This window comes from Dreissena polymorpha, chromosome 8 (genome assembly GCF_020536995.1).
Source record: "Dreissena polymorpha isolate Duluth1 chromosome 8, UMN_Dpol_1.0, whole genome shotgun sequence".
In the NCBI taxonomy this organism is placed as follows: domain Eukaryota; kingdom Metazoa; phylum Mollusca; class Bivalvia; order Myida; family Dreissenidae; genus Dreissena; species Dreissena polymorpha.
Window position 1 is genome coordinate 18,383,615 of NC_068362.1, and position 17,975 is coordinate 18,401,589.

At 35.3% G+C, this 17,975-nt stretch overlaps 1 long non-coding RNA gene across 1 annotated transcript; it reads left to right on the top strand.

Annotated features, from left to right (window-relative positions):
- The first annotated feature begins 3,251 nt into the window (after nucleotides 1-3,251).
- LOC127841642 (uncharacterized) lies at nucleotides 3,252-7,971 on the top strand. The gene is made up of 2 exons (XR_008031188.1): nucleotides 3,252-5,414; nucleotides 7,076-7,971. It is a non-coding gene; the product is annotated as an uncharacterized LOC127841642 (long non-coding RNA).
- The last annotated feature ends 10,004 nt before the right edge of the window (nucleotides 7,972-17,975 follow it).

A 17,975-nucleotide genomic window follows, 5' to 3' on the forward strand; every position in this document is an offset into this window, starting at 1 on the left:
CGGTTTTCAGAGCAGCAAGTAACATCGTCGGTAAATACAATAGATTGTATGTGAGTAATGCCATCTATAAAACAAAATATTCCTTGATGATTAATGTCACGGGGGGAGGGAGATAACGTGATGTTTATAAAGTAAAAAAGATCGTGCTGATTACGTCCCTTTGCCTAACACCGATCGTGCATTTAATTACATAGTGACTGTGTTATTTACGCCACGCTTGCTGATGTAAATCAGTATCATAATACAAAGCGGTATCCATGGTATCTAGGCCATCTGCAGGTATATAGCCAATATGGTTTTTGAAGTTCAAAGCTCAAAGGGCCTTTACCGCGGCTTCACAAATGTAAGCATCGTCCCTTTAAATTTCCTCGTGTTTAAATGGAGTACTCAGTTCTCAGTGACCGGTTTAAATACCGGATGTAAATCACGAAAGATCAGAAACTATGTGTCATTTAAATTATGAGCTGTTACACTAGACGGATGTGTTCGTACCCTGCAACGGATTGTTTTACAATACTTTTTCAATGTTATAACATACTCTTAACATAATATACACATTCTGACCAAAATTAGTTAAGACGGAGTTATGCAAGTTGCATCTAGAGTAATTAGCAGTTTTTATTCAGATATGACCTGGTGACACATTTTTGGACACAACAGAGCCAGATACAAACTTTGCCTAGATGTCGTAAAACATATACATTCTGACAAAGTTTCATCGAGATAATGATTATCTTTCATCAAGATTGAATTGTCAAAGGATCTTTTGCATATTTGAAATTGTAACCAAACATTTCAAAGCACGTGACCCACATTCGAGCTCTGATAAGTTATTTTAAGGAAAACCATTCTGAAAAGTTTCAGGAAGATTGGGTGCTATATGTGGCTCCTTTAGTGGTTACCATATTTTGTTTTTTACTTGATCTGGTGAACCCGATTTGGACGAACATGGCCTACATTCGAACTCAATCTACTTTTGTCAATATAAACAGTTTAACCAAGTTTGGTTTAATAACGTTGCCTTTTTTAGAGCGATAACGAGCTAAAAGTCGACGCCACACGACTGGCGACGAACGACACACAACGTTGGATGGCGGACATATGCTGACGACGACAGCTCATCATGATCACTTCGTGCTCAGACATGTACGGTAAACATGCAAACATATGCAATATAACGAGGACGGAGTAGGGACATTTTATTACTTCCAGAATCGACATTACGCAAACTGTGAATGTATTTCGTGAAAAATGATTATCTGACATCACCGTCTCAAACCTTAAGGTATTATTGTCATCAATTTATTACATTTATATATAAATGCGCGCCAAAAAAACAAGAACTTAATGCTCTAATACATCACTTACCGATATCTCTCGTGACAATTTTTCAGGTACTATAAAGCAATATGTATTTCTTTTAGAGGTCTTTATGTAGCAACAAATTGTTATTTAACTAAAGCAAATATTGTTTTCATTAAAATCGCAACTATCCGGTTACATGCGAGTTTTGTTCTTTTCCTTTCTGATGAAATTATAACGATTATCGGAAAACTTTTTTTCAAATATCTGTGAATGCGGTCTCGAGTATCTTATTCGTGTTTATCTCTTATGCTTATTAATAAATCGATGTCGAAGTATCCAAACAAAAAACACATATCACGCCACCAGTATTTATAAAGCAGTAAATGCCCAGACCTGACTCATGTAAACATAAATTGTGAACAAGGGCTGTTTGTAAAACATGCATGCCCCCATATGGGCTGTCCGTTGTAGAGGCAGCCATTGTGTGAATATGTTTTTTGTCACTGTGACCTTGACCTTTGACCTAGCGACCTGAAAATCAATAGGGGTCATCTGTGAGTCACGATCAATGTGCCTATGAAGTGTCATGATCCTAGGCCAAAGCGTTCTTGAGTTATCATCCGAAAATCATTTTACTATTTCGGGTCACCGTGACCTTGACCTTGTGACCTCAAAATCAATAGGGGTCATCTGCGAGTCATGATCAATCTACCTGTGAAGTTTCATGATCCTAGGTATATGCGTTCTTGAGTTATCATCCGAAAACCATTTTAATATTTCGGGTCACCTGTGACCTTGACCTGACCTAGTGACCTCAAAATCAATAGGGGTCATCTGCGAGTCATGATCAATCTACCCATGAAGTTTCATGATCCTAGGCGTATGCATTCTTGAGTTATCATCCGGAAACCATTTTACTATTTCGGGTAACCGTGTGACCTTTGACCTAGTGACCTCAAAATCAATAGGGGTCATCTGCAAGTCATGATCAATCTACCCATGAAGTTTCATGATCCTAGGCGTATGGGTTCTTGAGTTATCATTCAAAAACCATTTTACTATTTTGGGTCACCGTGACCTTGACCTTTGACCTAGTGACCTCAAAATCAATAGGGGTCATCTGCGAGTCATGATCAATGTACCTATGAAGTTTCATGATCCTAGGCCCAAGCGTTCTTGAGTTATCGTCTGACAACCACCTGGTGGACGGACCGACCGACAGACCGACCGACAGACCGACAGACCGACCGACAGACCGACATGAGCAAAGCAATATACCCCCTCTTCTTCGAAGGGGGGCATAAAAATTTGTTGGAAAAAATGGGGAAGCTTTTAAAATTGGTAAATACTATATCCTTACATGTTCTTGAAATAACTAAACAAGTCTATTAAACGTTAATGACTAACTAAGGGAATACCAGATCAGAAGAGTTCCGATTCGGAAATCCTGTTTGTACATTAAACATGTGTAATATTTGGAAATCTTCATAATTTTGATTTGTGTTGCATTGAGTTGTTTGCGGGAATTGTTTTATTTGGTTATAAGAATCGTGGACACGTATTTATTCCAAACAAATATGAGAGTACCATGAAACTTGTTGTGAACATATTTAATGGGTTGCATGAAAATGTCATCAAACAATTTTGTTTTAATTTTCCTATAAATTGGTCGCACCAATATTGTGTATTTGATGTATTTCATAGTTTTGTGGGAACATTGGATGCAAATGTACATAGTTACTCGATTGAACCATACTAGATTTTGTATTGATACTAATCCGCGATGTGTGTATTTAAAAACCTTTACTAGGACTTAATACTATGACAATACATTGATATAAATACATAATATTCTGAAATTTCATAATTCTGATTGCAACTTGTACCTTTAAAATAAAGAACAATAGGCGGAAGTTGGGTGGGGTGTTTATTGATCGTCGTTTTCTTATCATACGCGTCCACTAGTGTCCTAATAGTCGTGGATAACAAATAACATGTTCATTACGGCATAACAAATGTTAAATATTTAATTTGAAAACAACAGATCTAAGTTGATACCGTGTATGCGGTAGCACATTCGAGGTACGAGGATTTACAGTGTTGCCTAAGAACAAGTGTGAATGTTTGGATATATGAATGGCAAATATAACCACAAAGACTACCATCTTTTCAGCGGAAAATAATTCCTGTGTTAGATTAATTGAATTCAATAAAAACATTGGAAACGATTGAATTTAATTTGAAAGGCCGGACGCGTTAACCGCAGATGGCATCTTGCAATCATAGGCTAAACTGGTTTCGATTGCCAAGAACCTTCACAAAGACACTGCTGCTAGAAAGAATACAGTTATATGAAGGATTCTAGACTACACAACTGTACTATCCCAAAGCAAATATCAGGATGTAAAATGAATATCTTGCATTGATATTATCGCACCACATATGTTAAACTTAATATTAACAAGTGCGTTGTTAGGCCATCTTAATTGAGTATCAACATGTAACTGCAATGACAATTTTACATGTTGACAGTAAATAGTGTGCTCAAATCTCAACTATTTTCGAAGAATGTATCTCCGGAAACATATGCGTTCGACTTTGTATAGGATAACGTATGAATTTTGCGAAATATATCGTTGTCTGGCAAACTTATACCAAGTACGCACACTTTTTTTCGCTTCTTCAACCTTGAAATGAAGTGCACTGATACAAACCAGTTGAATGCGTTTTAGATAATTCAAAAACCAATGATTGACGTGCGCCTCGCACGTGAAAGTTGTAGTGTTATCGATGTGTTATCTTTCAGATTAGATTCAAAAAGTTACCGCATCTAGTTACACGAGTGAATGATTAAACAATATTTCTTTTTAATAATTCGGTGGTAGCTGATAGACGTAACATCGATAGATCTATTAAACACGAGTAAATATTGGAATATGTGTGCTTATTAACATTGTATGAGTTTGGGGAGTTTTTTCCTTTGAGTTCATTGAAGAACTTATTAAGAAATCAAGACGGAATTTAATTAGCTCTTGTGTCACACAGAAATAAGCAAGGCTAAACTGGTGTTTGCCATTACTCCAAACACGAAGCCTTCGAAAGAAGAGACGTTGAATATGAGTAATCTTACAGAAAGCAGTAACGTAACAAGCGCTCCAATTTCTACGAGAGACATTCTGGAAGAAAATGTCTCCGAATGGTTGTGGAAAACTATACCCATTCCATTACTTTGTGTTGGACTAGCAGGAAACATCCTTACAATCAAAGTATTGCTACGAATGGGAATACGTAGACAACCAACGTTAACGTTTTTATTGTTTCTGGCAGTGGCTGACATGGTCGCACTTTTGACAGTGTTGCCAAGATATTGGATTTATTACACGTTCGAGTTTGATATCAAAACTGTAAGCAACGCGAATTGTAAGCTATATTATTTTTTCGTGTATTTATCATTCCATTTTTCGTCTTGGATTTTAGTTGGCGTCTCCATAGAGCGTACGGTTAAAACATATTTTCCACTAAGGTACAAAAACATATACAACTAAGCGGGTGCTTATAGGCCTCTTCGTGACATTGTTGCTCCTTTGTTGTATCAACATGCATTTCTTTTTTACGAACGGTATAAATGATTATACAGAGAATGAATGTGGATCATTATCTGCAGAATATTTATATTTCGACGAATTCGTTTTTGTGTACATAGACCTAAGCGTTTCGAGTATCGTTCCCTTTCTGATTATGTTCGTGTGTAATATTTTGCTTATACGAGTTCTCCGAAACGCACAGAGACAGCGACCCAGTTTGATGCATGAAATGTTTGTACAACGAGCCAATCGGTTCAGTGTGAAAATGACAAAAATGCTTGTTGTTGGTACGGTCTACTTCATAATAGCTACGGCACCTCTGTGCATCTACTTTATTGTCGACTCGTACCTGCTTCCAGGATATGAAGAATCTGATAATGTTTCAGCAATTGCTAGAATGGACCTAATTTGGACGGTCTGCTACTTGGTCGCATTGTCAAACTGCTGCGTAAACTTTTACATGTACACAGCAATTAACGACAGATTCTACAAAGAATTTATAGCAATGCTGCGGTGTAAGCCAAGGTATGAATGATGACTCATTTCATATGTTTGTAAACACATTAATAACTATAATAAATATGTATTATGTGTAGCATACTATTTACAGTGATATGGTTACTATTCTTTTTCAAACATAATGAAAAATTGTTTTAAATAAATTAATAGTACGTTTTATCATACACGAACACAAGCGATTAAGGAAAAAAAATAATGATACGTGTATCATTCATTCTGAACAATTTATCAAAACAAATCCCCAAGTATATACTGTACGAATCAAATGTGTCATACTTTTTTTATAATTACATCATCTTGAACGTGTTAAAAGGTCACATTATGAAACTGCCTTCTCGCATGAATTCAGGACTATTCTATATATCAATCATAAAAGTCAAACAAATGTCGATTCTGTACTTGCTTACAGTGTCCATCGCGCACAAATAACAATTTCGCTCTTACGTTTTTCTTGTCTTAAATCAAAGGGAATGATTTAATCTCTCAGCATGACACCTACTCATGCCATCCCATGTGTCTCGACTTCAAGTACTTCCTCGTTGATTGATATTTGCTATCAACTTTCGACTGATACTGATGTCATGCTATATTGATACGCATTCGCAATCGTTCGGCAATCCATGCCTCAAGACTACTCCGGTGGTTATAAATTATGTACATAAGATATGATTTAACGCGTTATGCAATATCATTCCATGAATGATCAATCATTCAAAGTGAAGCGACGTGTGAACTGGGTCAGGAACAATATTGTGAAATTTATATTTTTATTTATTAAAGTTAAATTCAGAATTTTGATTAAATCTCTATTATTTGTTCATTTAAACTACGGAACGCATGTCATCTATACAAATACAGAGAGAGAGAGAAGCTCCGTATAAAGTGGATCGTTAAAAATATTATTGCTTTAGCTTGTTCTATACTGTTTATGTTTTAATCCTTTCCTCACTATTTAATGCTCCGATCAAGACAAATCACAAAAGTGAAATAATTTGTAGTTGGTATACTAGACTTTTCTGTCCCCTTTAAAAATATTGATCCAACATTGTAACAGTTTTGATCAGCTACCATATCTTTTACTGACCATTTCTTTGAGTTTATTTTCGGCCAAATGACCACGTAAACGCCTAAGTCATATATTTCGAGTACATGGTGTAATTGAGGATAGTCACAAGCAACTACTTTGTACAAGCCAATTGTGGTTATAAGCGAGTTTTCTACTGGACGAAACGCTAATAGCGGGTATATTGTTATTAAAACGCTGATAATAAGGACACTCAAAACATTTATTTATAAAATACTCAAACAAATTGTCAAGCGTGGGTACATGACGTCAAATAATCAAATAACCCATACCTCTCGAAGGGAGTATCTATGATTCATTATTAGTCCTCATATGCATATCCAAATAATAAAGTACCGCGAATTGTAAAATATATTTTGGATTATCAATTGACGATTGAACGTTCACCCAATACAAAATTAGGCAATTATTTCCAGACCGGATCTCATAAAGCAAGTTTCGCCGCAATTGACACGTCAATAGAATATGATCTGCAGCGTTGTTTAATGAAATATTCCCCAAAACATACATTATATGTAATACAATTTAATAGTAGAGCATATTGCTTTAATATCCCTTAAATAATACATTCAATCATTTTCAGGTTACGTAGAGCTAGCGTATACACCACAAGAATGTCAAACAGCACACGCCGTAGATCGGAGACAAGTCAGGGAATAGAGCTTTCTCTATCTGAGGAGGAACCATAGATGCGGCCGATCGCAATACCGGGACCGCTATAAGTTAACCAGTGAAGAATATGCGCTAACATGCCGATGGAAACAAGGCGGGTTAATACTTAAGAGTTTTCATGTTTTTCAGTGGACAAAACCCGCGACGCAGCCGATCGTAACAGAGAACTATCATAACATACTTCTATCGTTATAAATATAAAATGTACTTCTGTGTTTTCAAATGACATGCCTGTACATTAATTTTCAAAAAGAATTTCAAGTATATAATAAAACACCAACAGTGAGCATCATATTTGATTGAAGATTTGCATGCCTGCGGAAATGTGCATTTCGTCCGTTGTTAGCTTTTACAACGTTCACTTGATGTTATGATAGATTGTCCTGCGTATGTTGTCGTTTCGGAAAATAAATCTATATATGTGCGTATAAGAGTTTTACATAGTTTTGGTTATAATATGCACACAATTATTATATGTACCCTTACATATGTATTATTTATTGTTGTCAATAATAATTGGTTTTCGTTAAAACTATGTTAATTTTAGGCAATTTTTAAATTAAAGGTAAAAAGTTTAAACGAATGTGTGCATAATATAAACAAACTTTAACCTCTTATAAATAACTTTTGCTTATAAAGTTTGTGATCGGTTTGCTTTGTGTGAAATGTGACATGTAACATACATAATACTGCATTTTTAAAGTGTTATGGATAATACTTGGTTTACGAAAAACAATACGAACAATGGATTTGATATAAGGTAATGTTCATATTATTGGTGTTCAAAATATATTGTCTAACAACGTTTGTTTATCCTGTCTTTATATCATCATTGTATTACATAGACAGCGATCTCTCTAGAGAAAATGACAAGCATATACAAATCAGCAGAATGCATGACTTGACGAACACAAATCTGTTGCAGATCCATTACATTGAACATATTTCATATTCCTGATTAGGTCTTTGTGTGTGGGTTTGCAAATAATTGAATACATTTCAGTCAATGAAAACTTGAAATAAACAATAAATAATTAACTAGCATTGATATTTTCTAATCCGATGATTGTTCTTGATTCGCAGCAGTTTTTCAATTGTTGTATCACCGATTTACAATATTTATGTTACGTTTTAATCAATATATAAAACAAAGATCGCCAATTATCAATCAAAGGGCCGGCTGAATAAAAGATAAATGTACTTGTGATATTTTGGATAGTAAAGTGGTCCTAATTCGGTGGTAAATTAAGCTAGATCAATCAACGACACATTCTTATGCAAAACTTAAGTCTGACATGGCTCATATCGCGTCAACTGGCCGGACAATTGATCTCTAAACTTTCGAATTTAATGTTCAAATTTGGCCTTCTATATCAGTATACAACATGTAAAATACGTGGTAACTGGGCGTTGCTTAGGGGTGTTCGAGAACATTAGAAGTAATACGTACTTAATATTAAACAATACAAAATAAATTAAATTGGCACAAATTTGGCTTAGGACCAAAAACCTAACACACATAAAATTATTTCACGAAATCGTGCGTATTAATGCACTCATAAATTGCATTTAAAATACAATATAGTAGTCGAGAAAAGTTCTACAACTTATGAACTATTAACTATTATCTCGCTTACGAGACCGTCGACATTTTCATCATATGGTTTCATCGTCATACCCGCTACAACAAAGATACGAAAACGGACGAGAATAATAAAATATGTTGAACGGAAAAAAAAGAACGAAAATAGGCTCAAACCTGTAATGCACAGTTATAACGGTTGTGAATGTGTAAAATTTATCAAATGTGATTGAAAACCCAAAATGTGTATAATTTATCAAATATTATATTAATTTGCACTGTTTTTATCAAAAAAAACATAAGTTTGTTTTCTTTTGTGTTATGCCTTTTGTGTACCACATTGTGTGCAAACTTTCAACAGTAGACCCCTTTTTACAAAATTACGGAAACAATTTAAGAATGACCTAAGACAAAAGTTGAAATACCATTGAAATATATGGCGCAATTTTACAAAGCGGATGAAGCAAAAGTTATTTTATTACCTTGCGTCTCTATCTGCTTTCGTAGAGGATGATGAAAATGGCCTTTCGATGCAGGCGGGAAAATGCTCGAAAACCAATGCAAGAGGAGCGGATATTCAGATAAATGCTCAGAGGCTAAACTTGTGAAAGAATTTATATGCTCCTACTTTATTGTTATATTCCATAATGTAACTACTTCTTTTAAGGATTGTTGAACACCCATGTACCGATAGAATTCTTCGCACAGAAACATTACAAATTCCGCTACGTAACAAACAACCGCCCTCATATGCTATTGCTGGTGCGGAGGAGTTGACACGACGTTCTACGCCTGCCATCATGTAACCCTGACTTAATTGCCCATCGAGTGCATTGGAGTCATCTGAAGTCATCGGTTCGCCAGATAAGCAGAACATTCAGGTATTTAGACAACAGGAGTGAAACATGTGTACGTGTTGTGTGGATGATGTAGAACCAATCCCGCATATCTTAATATGTAAGTCTGCAGAGGATTAAAGAAGTAGAGAAGTTTTGTTATGTAAATGGCACATATTCAAAAAGTTTCTAACACCTACATTGTTTGAAAAAGTCCTGTAGATACATCGCTTTCTTGATAGTTTAATATCTTATAATGATGAATCATATGTTGGTGTGTACTAAACACTTAAAAACCCATACGATAATCGTTTACATTTCTGCTACTTACGACACATGGGCATTAAAATTTGTAATATTTGATTTGCACAACTCTTTCCTACTCTACACAATATTCTTTTCAACAAGATACATACGGGAAACATCAAGTCTATAAGATATTTAATCAGTCTAATAAATGCAAACAGGCCTCCCGTAATGGGGAGTCCCGAAATTCCTGATGTCTGGTGTGTACTGTTAAACTTGTCTACAAATCATTTAGCCTGCATTATATAGGGAAAGGCAAGATGGCTGTAGAGCGATTGTATAATAACAGCAAATATTGTTGCACAGACACAACCATAAATAAATAATTTCAATGATAAAATTCGAATGGTAATGCATTACCATCAACGCGCGAACATGAAAAAGAGCGACCCTGTCGTCAAGGTAACTTGAATTATTGAATTCGAGCGATTGTATAATAAAAGCAACTTCTGTTGCACAGACACAACCATAAATAAATAATTTCAATGATAAAATTCGAATGGTAATGCATTACCATCAACGCGCGAACATGAAAAAAGAGCGACCCTGTCGTCAAGGTATGACGAAATGAACAGGCATTGTTATTAAAGTCGGAACTTTCAGAATTGTATCGGTCAATTTGAAGAGTAACCAAGTTCAAAGCGGTAACATCTACGTCTGTTAAACAACAAGAAATAGTGATTCAGTATATGTTATGGATTATGAAAGGAGCAAATGATGCATTATACGTTACTTTTCTTAATTGAAGACTCGACCGCTATCTGTACAAGGTATTGCAGTTTTGGTAACTTGGAAATTTTGACAACAAATGTTAAGAAGTTTCTTACGTTAAACCTGAAGCTTAAACAAGATTTGAATTTGTTATTCTTGTAAATACGCCACACTAGTCAATAATGGAATGATCTGATATAACATGAATCAATATAAGATTTCATTTATTTTTTATAACAAATAAATAGAAGTGAGAAAAATATATCCGGTTGTAATGGTGATAACCGTCTCCATATATATTGATGAGTAGTGCATTAATTAATTGTCTCTAAAAACATCTAATAATCGATAAAAGTGTTTTCATTTCATTTTTTATTAATACAGCTTCATTCCATTTTTATAGTTATTACTGGATGTATAATTTGGATAGTCCAATTTAACGTCGCATACACAATTTAAGTCCCCCGCATATTATATAGTAACCAGTTTTAAAATACGTTATCGCTGTAAAGCGTATCTATATAAGGCCCGTATAACAGGCATAAGGTAAACACGTTCGTAATGTATTCCAAATCAAATAATTAGTACTTACAAAGAGTCATTTTCAAGTTTACTTCATGTGATAGTTAAATTATTTTTTCTACAACAAAGTGCAAAGATCTCTAGAATTTGAATGCACAAACAAGTAACATATGTAATATTCAGGCCCCCTACAGTTGTACGAGATAAATTTAATATCATCCATTAATATACCGATATGACGACAAATGTGCTTACTATATGTTATATATTATTTATTCTTTTAAATGAATTATTACTGTTTCCGAATATAAATGAAAATTTATATAAAAAACATATGCAGAAACTAAGAATAATATCAAACATTTATAATCCGAAAAAGCATGTTATTTTAAATGTTCTTACAATTAATTCAGTTTTTAAACAAGATGGCCATGATGGCCCTGTATCGCTCCACTGCTGAACAAAGGCTGAAACAATTATTCTCTGCATGTGCAAATACTTAAATATAGGCCCTATTTAAGCACATGTACACTTTTGTGACCCCCTGGGCTTGGTCAAATTTAACCCCAGGGGCATAATTTGAGCAAACTTTGTAGAGGACTACTATATCTCACTACATGTACATACAAAATAGGGTAACCCTAGGTCCTAGAGTTAAGGACAAGAATATTTTAAAAGTGTTCACAAAGTAAGCAAGATATAAGCGTATATAATGTTCAATTTTGTGACCCGCGGGTCAGGGTCAAATTTGACCCAAAGGGCATAATTTGAACAAACTTGGTAGAGGACCATAAGATGTTACTGCATACCAAATTTGGTAGCCATAGTCTGAATGGTTTTCAACAAGAAGATTTTTAAAGATTTCACAAAATAGGCGCTTTATAAGCGTTTATTCAATTTTGTGACCCCCAGGGCAGGGTCAAAGTTGACCCCAGAGGCATGATTTGAACAAATTTGGTAGAGGTTTATTAGATGTCACTACATACCAAATTTGGTTGCCCTAGGCCCAATGGTTATGGACAGTAGGATTTTTAAAGTTTTCACAAAATAGGCCCCATATAAGCGTATGTTCAGTTTTGTGCCCCCCCCCCCCCCGGGCAGGGTCAAATTTGACCCCAGGGGCATAATTTGAACAAACTTGGTGGAGAACTATTAGATGTCACTACATACCAAATTTGGTAGCCCTATGCCTTATGGTTCAGGACAAGAGAATTTTTAAAGTTTTCACAAAACAGGCACTATATAAGCATATAATCGATTTTGTATCCCCCAGGGCAGGGTCAAATTTGACTCCTGGGGCATAATTTGAACAAACAAAGTGGAGGACTATACAATGTCACTACATACCAAATTGTGTAGCCCTAGGCCTATTAGTTATGGACAAGAATTTTTTTAAGTTTTCACAAAATAGGCATTATATAAGCATATGTTCAATTTTGTGAACCACAAGGCAGGTTCAAGTTTGACTTCAGGGATAAATTTGAATACATTTGGTAGAGGACTATAAGATGTCACTACATACCAAATTTGATAGCCTTAGGCTGGATGGTAATGGACAAGAGAATTTTTGAAGTTTACAAAATAGGCCGTATATTAGCATATGTTCAATTTTGTGATCCCCCGGGCCAGGGTCAAATTTGACCCCAGGGGCATCATTTAAACAAACTTGGTAGAGAACTATAAGATTTCACTACATACCAAATTTGGTAGCCCTAGGCCCAATGTATGGACAAGAAGTTTTTAAAGTTTTCACAAAATAGGCCTTATATAAGCGTATGTTCAATTTTGTGACCCCCAGGGCAGGGTCAAATTTGACCCCAGTGGCATAATTTAAACAAACTTGGTAGAGGACTATAAGATGTCACTAAATACCAAATTTGGCAGCCCAAGACCCAATGGTTATGGACAAAAAGATTTTAAAGTTTTCACAAAATAAGCCCTTTATAAGCATATAATCAATTTTGTGACCCCAGGGCAGTTTCAAATTTGACCCCAGTGACATAATTTGAACAAACTAAGAAGAGAACTATTACATGTCACTACATACCAAATTTGGTAGCCCTATGCCCTAAGGTTATGGACAAACGATTTTGAAAGTTTTCCCACAATAGGCCTTATATAAGCATATGTTCAATTTTGTGACCCTCAGGGCAGGGTCAAACTTGACCCCAGGGGCATAATTTGAACAAACTTTGTAGGTGACTATAAGATGTCACTACATTCCAAATTTGGTAGCCCTAGGCCCAATGTTTATGGACAAGAAGATTTTTAAAGTTTTCAAAAAATAAGACCTTTATAAGCATATATTCAATTTTGTGACCCAAGGGGCAGTTTCAAATTTGACCCCAGGGGCATAATTTGAACAAACTAAGAGGGAACTATGACATGTCACTACACACCAAATTTGGTAGCCCTATGCCATACAGTTGTGGACAAGAAGATTTTGAAATGTTTCACAAAATAGGCCTTATATAAGCATATGTTCAATTTTGTGACCCTCGTGGCAGGGTCAAACTTGACCCCAGGAGTATAATTGAAAAAACTTGGTAGAGGACTATAAGATGTCACTACATACCAAATTTGGTAGCCCTAGGCCCAATGGTTAAGGACAAGAAAATTTGTAAAGTTTTCACAAAATAGACCCTATATAAGCATATGTTCAATTTTGTGACCCCTGGGGCAGGTCAAATTTGACCCCAGGGGCATAATTTGAATAAATTTGGAAGAGGACTATTAGATGACTCTACATACCAAATTTGATAGCCCTAGGCCCAATGGTTATGGACGAGAAAGATTTTGAACGTTTTCACAAAAAAGGCCTTATATAAGCAAATTTTCATTTTTGTGACCCCCGGGGCAGGGTCATATTTGACCCCAGGGGCATAATTTGAACAAATTTGAAAGAGGTTCACCCCAGGAATATTCCTGTGAAATTTAATCAGAATTGGATTAGTAGTTTAGTCGTTTGCACGCACGCACAACGGACACAGGACCATGCCATGAGCCCCGCTGGCCTCTGGCCAGTGGAGCTAAAAATAGGGCTTGACCAATAAAATGTCTGTTGACAAAAAATATCATTCCGACAGGCTATTTACACTATGGTTCAGTATGGGTGAAAATGACATCGGAATAGAAAACCTAGCTTTTTACATAAACCATTAGAAGTTACCCAATACTCGCAATCCCCATTATATGATCATCAACGCGGATATGGATAGCGCGTTGAAATACCGTTAAATTATTCAAGCATTGACAAAAGAGAAACATTATACTATATTTGTGTCACTGCGTCAACCTTGAAATTCAGTTTGGATAATCAACAACCACTTGAATGCGATTTTGAAAAGTCTAAATCAAGGATCGACGTGCACCTCGGATATGTAAGCTGTAATGTGATCGAAAATATTTCAACAGTAAATGATAAACACGATTACTTTTTAACAATTCGATTGTAGCTGACATGCGTAGCAAATGTGAACATAATGGTTTGAGATTGGAATTGGCATATATGTACGCGTAAATAACCGGTAAAAGCGTTTTATGACTATTTCTTAATTAAGGATCAATATTATAATTTATTGAAAAAAAGAGAAAATAATTACTCGTTTGTGCAAGACAGAAATCAAGAAAGGCAAACGTTATGTCGACCGTTTCTCTAAACACGACACTGTCGCAAGTGGAGGAGTTTACGAGAAGTAATCTTACAGAAAACAATAACGTTACAACCGCCCCATTTCTGGAAGAAAATGTCTCCGAATTAATGTGGAAAACTTTACCCATTCCATTACTTTGTGTTGGACTAGCAGGAAACATCCTTACAATCAAAGTATTGCTTCGAATGGGAATACGTAGACAGCCAACGTTGATGTTTTTATTGTTTCTCTCAGTGACTGACACGGTCGTACTTCTGACAGTGTTGCCAAGATATTGGATTTATTACACGTTTAAGTTTGATCTCAAACTTGTAAGCAACGCGATATGTAAGCTGTATTTTTTTATTGTGTATTTATCCTTTCAGTATTCGTCTTGGATTTTAGTTGGTATTTCAATAGAGCGTGCGGTTAAAACAAACTTTCCTCTAAGGTACAAAAACGTGTACACAAGAAAGCGGGTGCTTATAGGTCTGTTTTTGACGTTGTTGTGTCTTTGTTGTGTTAACGTGCACTTCTTTTTTACAAACGGTATTAATTATTATAATGAGGGTAAATGTGAATCATTATCTCCAGAATATTTACATTTTGACGAATTCGTTTTTGTGTACATAGACTTGTGCGTTTCAAGCATCATTCCTTTTCTGATTATGTTCGTGTGCAATATTTTGCTTATACGAATTCTCCGAATCAAGCAGAGAGAGCGACCCAACTTAATGCATGGCATTTTTGTAAAACGAGCCAATCGGTCCAGCGTGAAGATGACAAAAATGCTTGTTGTCGGTACGGCCTACTTCATAATAGCTACGGCACCTCTTTGCATCTATTATATTGTCGACTCGTACCTGCTGCCAGGATATGAAAAATCTAAAAACGCTTCAGCAATTGCTAGAATGAACCTAATTCGGACGGTCTGTTTCTTGATAGCATTGTCAAACAACTGCGTGAACTTTTACCTGTACACAGCCATAAACGACAGATTTTACAAGGAATTCAAAGCAATGCTGCGGTGTCAACCAAGGTATGAATGGTGCATTCACAGTCCACTAGGAAAGAGATTATAAATATAATATATATGTATTGAGCGTAATTTACTATAACCTGCGGTGGTGACGTTGTTTCTCGAGCATAATCATATGGGGTTTTTTTTAATTAATGATGATTTTTTCTTAAATGAACGAATGAGATCAATGAAAAATGTGACCAACATACCATTCATGTTGAACAGTTTTCGCTTACATTCAATCATGCTGTTCAATACTTTTACAATCAAACGTGCTATATGCATTTTAAGTTAAACGATTTTGAACTTGGTTACAAGGTCACAGAATGGACTACCTGAGCTCACTTACACATGCCTGTATTATAAAAAAAACAATCATTCATGCCTAACTAATTTACGATTCGTTACATTCTCACTTTCCGAATCACGCACAAATAAAACATATTTGCTCTCCTATTCTTTTATTGTCTAATGACAAAGAGAATAAAATGGACTATCAGTATGACACGTACTCATGCCACCACATACGGCCTCTACCTCAAGTACTTCCTAGCTGCATATTTGCAATCCGTGCTGTATTGATGAGCAATCACAATCCTATCCATTGTGCATTGCACCCCGGTAGTTATATGTTATGCCAAACTGTATTAATGTTCACTCACGCCACTCTATCATTACATAAATAATAAATCATTCGAAATGACGGGGTAGGGGAACTGGGATAGGAACAATATTGTGAAGCTAATATTGATTCTTCGCGTTTCAATGATCCTTGTTTTTTACTTCATATGAACAACTATCGCACGTGCGCGTGAGAAAATCAATAAAGTGTGTTTTCTTCAATTGTGAATTAAAGATTATAGAAAATATATTATAATAATTGCATATATAATTATCATATTATAAAAGATCACGCAAACAGTTAAAGGGGCCTTATCGCGTTTTGGTAAATTGGCAAAATTTAAAAAAAAAGTTGTTTCAGAATCGCAAATTTTCGTTTTAGTTGTTATTTGTGAGGAAACAGTAATACTGAACATTTACCATGTTCTAAAATAGCCATTATATGCATCTTTTGACGATTTAAAAACCTGAAAATTATAACGCGTTGCAACGCGAAACGATTGAATAATTTGGCGAGTTCAGTTGTTGTCGCTATACTTTGTGATACTACGAGGATTGCTTATATAAAGTATAAAATACATCATTGTAAGAGCACGGATGGCCAAGCTGTCCCAGTGGTTGCATTTTACTCCAGAACAATTGGGGTCAGTGGTTCGAGTCCTGTCGAGGTTTACTTTTTATTCTTGATTTTTTTACCGGAGCTTTTAGATCAAATGTTTACATTTATCAATATAAAGCATTTAATGACAAACTTCAATACATGCCAAAATCTGTGAAAGGGCACCTTTATGCTGCAATTCACATTAAAAATTCCTTGTACAAACGAATGTACTACAATTTTTGTCAATGCATGACCGGTTTTGTTACCCAGAAAATGTGCTTGCTTGAATCTACCTAAACATATTTCAGGTTACGTGGAGCTAGCGTATACTCTACAAGAATGTCAAACAGGACACGTCATAGATGTGTGACGATTCAGGCAATAGAGCTGTCTCCTTCTAATGAGGGAACCCTAGATAATGGCGATCGAAACACACGAAGTTTTTCAGTACACAACACCCGCGACTATTCCGATCGCAATAGATGACCATTGGAGAATACTTCAATTGTTATAAACATACAATTGCATACTTGTGCATATAACAAGCCAGTAAATGATCTGTCTACACGATCTACAAATATATTACAAAATACTTGTCGTAAAACACGAATAGTAGGCATTATATTTATTTTACGATTGCCAGTCTCTTGATTTGTTTGTTCTCTGTTAACTTGTGCAAATTATATCTTGTTTTGAAAGAATATGTGCTCATGTTGTTGAACGCCTCATGCGTTTCCAAAAATAATGGTAAAAAAATAACGGTTTCAGATCCATGGCATTGAAAAACATATTTTATATTCCCGTTAAAGCCAGGTGTGCGGGATATTAAAGCATATTTATTTCAATGTAAAACTAAAAATAAACAATAATTGAATCAATTTGTATGGATATTTTCTAACCTGATATTTGTTTTGGGTGCACACCTTTTTCAGTTATTGCGTCATAGTATTTATGAATTTATATGATGTTTTTATCCATA